Source organism: Salmo salar, chromosome 18 (genome assembly GCF_965601325.2).
Source record: "Salmo salar chromosome 18, fSalSal1, whole genome shotgun sequence".
Classification (NCBI taxonomy): Eukaryota; Metazoa; Chordata; class Actinopteri; order Salmoniformes; family Salmonidae; genus Salmo; species Salmo salar.
The window spans coordinates 1,314,777-1,322,500 of record NC_138308.1 but is presented as its reverse complement, the minus strand read 5'-3'; the positions used below and the strand labels follow the sequence as shown (position 1 = coordinate 1,322,500).

The 7,724-nt window shown below is 37.9% G+C and overlaps 1 protein-coding gene across 1 annotated transcript in view; it reads left to right on the top strand.

Moving 5' to 3' along the window:
- The window catches only part of ap5z1 (adaptor related protein complex 5 subunit zeta 1), an 88,031-nt gene that overhangs the window by 15,330 nt on the left and 64,977 nt on the right, over window positions 1-7,724 (top strand).

The window sequence follows — 7,724 nt, the reverse complement described above, 5'->3', positions numbered from 1 at the left end:
CTCTAATCAGGGCCTGATTTAGACCTGGGACACCAGGTGGGTGATTCCCCTTTAATCAGGGCCTGATTTAGACCTGGGACACCAGGTGGGTGGTTCCCCCTTAATCAGGGCCTGATTTAGACCTGGGACACCAGGTGGGTGGTTCCACTCCTTTAATCAGGGCCTGATTTAGACCTGGGACACCAGGTGGGTGATTCCACTCCTTTAATCAGGGCCTGATTTAGACCTGGGACACCAGGTGGGTGGTTCCACTCCTTTAATCAGGGCCTGATTTAGACCTGGGACACCAGGTGGGTGGTTCCACTCCTTTAATCAGGGCCTGATTTAGACCTGGGACACCAGGTGGGGGATTCCCCTCTGAACAGGGACTGATTTAGACCTGGGGCACCAGGTGGGTGGTTCCACTCCTTTAATCAGTGCCTGATTTAGACCCGGGGCACCAGGTGGGTGATTCCAATCCTTTAATCAGGGCCTGATTTAGACCTGGGACACCAGGTGGGGGATTCCCCTCTAATCAGGGCCTGATTTAGACCTGGGACATCAGGTGGGTGTTCCACCTCTAATCAGGGACTGATTTAGACCTGGGACATCAGGTGGGTGGTTCCACTCCTTTAATCAGGGCCTGATGCTGAAATGGGTGTCCACCTAGCTAGCTGATTACTAACCTGTAATATGTGGTTGTCCCTCTAACTGACTATCTAACCTGTACTATGTGGTTGTCCACTACCTGTATCAACCTGATTGTGGTTGTCCTAGCTAGCTATCTGAATATACTAACTACTGTAATATGTGGTTGTCCTAGCTATCTGAATATACTAACTACTGTAATATGTGGTTGTCCACCTAGCTATCTGAATATACTAACTACTGTAATATGTGGTTGTCCACCTAGCTATCTGAATATACTAACTACTGTAATATGTGGTTGTCCACCTAGCTATCTGAATATACTAACTACTGTAATATGTGGTTGTCCACCTAGCTATCTGAATATACTAACTACTGTAATATGTGGTTGTCCACCTAGCTATCTGAATATACTAACTACTGTAATATGTGGTTGTCCACCTAGCTATCTGAATATACTAACTACTGTAATATGTGGTTGTCCACCTAGCTATCTGAATATACTAACTACTGTAATATGTGGTTGTCCACCTAGCTATCTGAATATACTAACTACTGTAATATGTGGTTGTCCCACCTAGCTATCTGAATATACTAACTACTGTAATATGTGGTTGTCCCACCTAGCTATCTGAATATACTAACTACTGTAATATGTGGTTGTCCACCTAGCTATCTGAATATACTAACTACTGTAATATGTGGTTGTCCACCTAGCTATCTGAATATACTAACTACTGTAATATGTGGTTGTCCACCTAGCTATCTGAATATACTAACTACTGTAATATGTGGTTGTCCACCTAGCTATCTGAATATACTAACTACTGTAATATGTGGTTGTCCACCTAGCTATCTGAATATACTAACTACTGTAATATGTGGTTGTCCCACCTAGCTATCTGAATATACTAACTACTGTAATATGTGGTTGTCCACCTAGCTATCTGAATATACTAACTACTGTAATATGTGGTTGTCCCACCTAGCTATCTGAATATACTAACTACTGTAATATGTGGTTGTCCCACCTAGCTATCTGAATATACTAACTACTGTAATATGTGGTTGTCCCACCTAGCTATCTGAATATACTAACTACTGTAATATGTGGTTGTCCACCTAGCTATCTGAATATACTAACTACTGTAATATGTGGTTGTCCACCTAGCTATCTGAATATACTAACTACTGTAATATGTGGTTGTCCACCTAGCTATCTGAATATACTAACTACTGTAATATGTGGTTGTCCACCTAGCTATCTGAATATACTAACTACTGTAATATGTGGTTGTCCCACCTAGCTATCTGAATATACTAACTACTGTAATATGTGGTTGTCCACCTAGCTATCTGAATATACTAACTACTGTAATATGTGGTTGTCCACCTAGCTATCTGAATATACTAACTACTGTAATATGTGGTTGTCCACCTAGCTATCTGAATATACTAACTACTGTAATATGTGGTTGTCCCACCTAGCTATCTGAATATACTAACTACTGTAATATGTGGTTGTCCACCTAGCTATCTGAATATACTAACTACTGTAATATGTGGTTGTCCACCTAGCTATCTGAATATACTAACTACTGTAATATGTGGTTGTCCACCTAGCTATCTGAATATACTAACTACTGTAATATGTGGTTGTCCACCTAGCTATCTGAATATACTAACTACTGTAATATGTGGTTGTCCCACCTAGCTATCTGAATATACTAACTACTGTAATATGTGGTTGTCCACCTAGCTATCTGAATATACTAACTACTGTAATATGTGGTTGTCCACCTAGCTATCTGAATATACTAACTACTGTAATATGTGGTTGTCCACCTAGCTATCTGAATATACTAACTACTGTAATATGTGGTTGTCCACCTAGCTATCTGAATATACTAACTACTGTAATATGTGGTTGTCCACCTAGCTATCTGAATATACTAACTACTGTAATATGTGGTTGTCCCACCTAGCTATCTGAATATACTAACTACTGTAATATGTGGTTGTCCACCTAGCTATCTGAATATACTAACTACTGTAATATGTGGTTGTCCACCTAGCTATCTGAATATACTAACTACTGTAATATGTGGTTGTCCCACCTAGCTATCTGAATATACTAACTACTGTAATATGTGGTTGTCCACCTAGCTATCTGAATATACTAACTACTGTAATATGTGGTTGTCCACCTAGCTATCTGAATATACTAACTACTGTAATATGTGGTTGTCCACCTAGCTATCTGAATATACTAACTACTGTAATATGTGGTTGTCCCACCTAGCTATCTGAATATACTAACTACTGTAATATGTGGTTGTCCACCTAGCTATCTGAATATACTAACTACTGTAATATGTGGTTGTCCCACCTAGCTATCTGAATATACTAACTACTGTAATATGTGGTTGTCCACCTAGCTATCTGAATATACTAACTACTGTAATATGTGGTTGTCCACCTAGCTATCTGAATATACTAACTACTGTAATATGTGGTTGTCCCACCTAGCTATCTGAATATACTAACTACTGTAATATGTGGTTGTCCCACCTAGCTATCTGAATATACTAACTACTGTAATATGTGGTTGTCCACCTAGCTATCTGAATATACTAACTACTGTAATATGTGGTTGTCCACCTAGCTATCTGAATATACTAACTACTGTAATATGTGGTTGTCCACCTAGCTATCTGAATATACTAACTACTGTAATATGTGGTTGTCCCACCTAGCTATCTGAATATACTAACTACTGTAATATGTGGTTGTCCCACCTAGCTATCTGAATATACTAACTACTGTAATATGTGGTTGTCCCACCTAGCTATCTGAATATACTAACTACTGTAATATGTGGTTGTCCCACCTAGCTATCTGAATATACTAACTACTGTAATATGTGGTTGTCCACCTAGCTATCTGAATATACTAACTACTGTAATATGTGGTTGTCCCACCTAGCTATCTGAATATACTAACTACTGTAATATGTGGTTGTCCCACCTAGCTATCTGAATATACTAACTACTGTAATATGTGGTTGTCCCACCTAGCTATCTGAATATACTAACTACTGTAATATGTGGTTGTCCCACCTAGCTATCTGAATATACTAACTACTGTAATATGTGGTTGTCCACCTAGCTATCTGAATATACTAACTACTGTAATATGTGGTTGTCCACCTAGCTATCTGAATATACTAACTACTGTAATATGTGGTTGTCCCACCTAGCTATCTGAATATACTAACTACTGTAATATGTGGTTGTCCACCTAGCTATCTGAATATACTAACTACTGTAATATGTGGTTGTCCCACCTAGCTATCTGAATATACTAACTACTGTAATATGTGGTTGTCCCACCTAGCTATCTGAATATACTAACTACTGTAATATGTGGTTGTCCCACCTAGCTATCTGAATATACTAACTACTGTAATATGTGGTTGTCCCACCTAGCTATCTGAATATACTAACTACTGTAATATGTGGTTGTCCCACCTAGCTATCTGAATATACTAACTACTGTAATATGTGGTTGTCCACCTAGCTATCTGAATATACTAACTACTGTAATATGTGGTTGTCCACCTAGCTATCTGAATATACTAACTACTGTAATATGTGGTTGTCCCACCTAGCTATCTGAATATACTAACTACTGTAATATGTGGTTGTCCACCTAGCTATCTGAATATACTAACTACTGTAATATGTGGTTGTCCCACCTAGCTATCTGAATATACTAACTACTGTAATATGTGGTTGTCCCACCTAGCTATCTGAATATACTAACTACTGTAATATGTGGTTGTCCCACCTAGCTATCTGAATATACTAACTACTGTAATATGTGGTTGTCCCACCTAGCTATCTGAATATACTAACTACTGTAATATGTGGTTGTCCCACCTAGCTATCTGAATATACTAACTACTGTAATATGTGGTTGTCCCACCTAGCTATCTGAATATACTAACTACTGTAATATGTGGTTGTCCCACCTAGCTATCTGAATATACTAACTACTGTAATATGTGGTTGTCCCACCTAGCTATCTGAATATACTAACTACTGTAATATGTGGTTGTCCACCTAGCTATCTGAATATACTAACTACTGTAATATGTGGTTGTCCCACCTAGCTATCTGAATATACTAACTACTGTAATATGTGGTTGTCCACCTAGCTATCTGAATATACTAACTACTGTAATATGTGGTTGTCCACCTAGCTATCTGAATATACTAACTACTGTAATATGTGGTTGTCCCACCTAGCTATCTGAATATACTAACTACTGTAATATGTGGTTGTCCCACCTAGCTATCTGAATATACTAACTACTGTAATATGTGGTTGTCCCACCTAGCTATCTGAATATACTAACTACTGTAATATGTGGTTGTCCCACCTAGCTATCTGAATATACTAACTACTGTAATATGTGGTTGTCCACCTAGCTATCTGAATATACTAACTACTGTAATATGTGGTTGTCCACCTAGCTATCTGAATATACTAACTACTGTAATATGTGGTTGTCCACCTAGCTATCTGAATATACTAACTACTGTAATATGTGGTTGTCCCACCTAGCTATCTGAATATACTAACTACTGTAATATGTGGTTGTCCCACCTAGCTATCTGAATATACTAACTACTGTAATATGTGGTTGTCCCACCTAGCTATCTGAATATACTAACTACTGTAATATGTGGTTGTCCCACCTAGCTATCTGAATATACTAACTACTGTAATATGTGGTTGTCCACCTAGCTATCTGAATATACTAACTACTGTAATATGTGGTTGTCCCACCTAGCTATCTGAATATACTAACTACTGTAATATGTGGTTGTCCCACCTAGCTATCTGAATATACTAACTACTGTAATATGTGGTTGTCCCACCTAGCTATCTGAATATACTAACTACTGTAATATGTGGTTGTCCCACCTAGCTATCTGAATATACTAACTACTGTAATATGTGGTTGTCCCACCTAGCTATCTGAATATACTAACTACTGTAATATGTGGTTGTCCCACCTAGCTATCTGAATATACTAACTACTGTAATATGTGGTTGTCCACCTAGCTATCTGAATATACTAACTACTGTAATATGTGGTTGTCCCACCTAGCTATCTGAATATACTAACTACTGTAATATGTGGTTGTCCCACCTAGCTATCTGAATATACTAACTACTGTAATATGTGGTTGTCCCACCTAGCTATCTGAATATACTAACTACTGTAATATGTGGTTGTCCCACCTAGCTATCTGAATATACTAACTACTGTAATATGTGGTTGTCCCACCTAGCTATCTGAATATACTAACTACTGTAATATGTGGTTGTCCCACCTAGCTATCTGAATATACTAACTACTGTAATATGTGGTTGTCCCACCTAGCTATCTGAATATACTAACTACTGTAATATGTGGTTGTCCACCTAGCTATCTGAATATACTAACTACTGTAATATGTGGTTGTCCCACCTAGCTATCTGAATATACTAACTACTGTAATATGTGGTTGTCCCACCTAGCTATCTGAATATACTAACTACTGTAATATGTGGTTGTCCCACCTAGCTATCTGAATATACTAACTACTGTAATATGTGGTTGTCCCACCTAGCTATCTGAATATACTAACTACTGTAATATGTGGTTGTCCCACCTAGCTATCTGAATATACTAACTACTGTAATATGTGGTTGTCCCACCTAGCTATCTGAATATACTAACTACTGTAATATGTGGTTGTCCACCTAGCTATCTGAATATACTAACTACTGTAATATGTGGTTGTCCACCTAGCTATCTGAATATACTAACTACTGTAATATGTGGTTGTCCCACCTAGCTATCTGAATATACTAACTACTGTAATATGTGGTTGTCCACCTAGCTATCTGAATATACTAACTACTGTAATATGTGGTTGTCCCACCTAGCTATCTGAATATACTAACTACTGTAATATGTGGTTGTCCCACCTAGCTATCTGAATATACTAACTACTGTAATATGTGGTTGTCCACCTAGCTATCTGAATATACTAACTACTGTAATATGTGGTTGTCCACCTAGCTATCTGAATATACTAACTACTGTAATATGTGGTTGTCCCACCTAGCTATCTGAATATACTAACTACTGTAATATGTGGTTGTCCACCTAGCTATCTGAATATACTAACTACTGTAATATGTGGTTGTCCACCTAGCTATCTGAATATACTAACTACTGTAATATGTGGTTGTCCCACCTAGCTATCTGAATATACTAACTACTGTAATATGTGGTTGTCCCACCTAGCTATCTGAATATACTAACTACTGTAATATGTGGTTGTCCCACCTAGCTATCTGAATATACTAACTACTGTAATATGTGGTTGTCCCACCTAGCTATCTGAATATACTAACTACTGTAATATGTGGTTGTCCACCTAGCTATCTGAATATACTAACTACTGTAATATGTGGTTGTCCACCTAGCTATCTGAATATACTAACTACTGTAATATGTGGTTGTCCCACCTAGCTATCTGAATATACTAACTACTGTAATATGTGGTTGTCCACCTAGCTATCTGAATATACTAACTACTGTAATATGTGGTTGTCCCACCTAGCTATCTGAATATACTAACTACTGTAATATGTGGTTGTCCACCTAGCTATCTGAATATACTAACTACTGTAATATGTGGTTGTCCCACCTAGCTATCTGAATATACTAACTACTGTAATATGTGGTTGTCCCACCTAGCTATCTGAATATACTAACTACTGTAATATGTGGTTGTCCACCTAGCTATCTGAATATACTAACTACTGTAATATGTGGTTGTCCCACCTAGCTATCTGAATATACTAACTACTGTAATATGTGGTTGTCCACCTAGCTATCTGAATATACTAACTACTGTAATATGTGGTTGTCCCACCTAGCTATCTGAATATACTAACTACTGTAATATGTGGTTGTCCACCTAGCTATCTGAATATACTAACTACTGTAATATGTGGTTGTCCCACCTAGC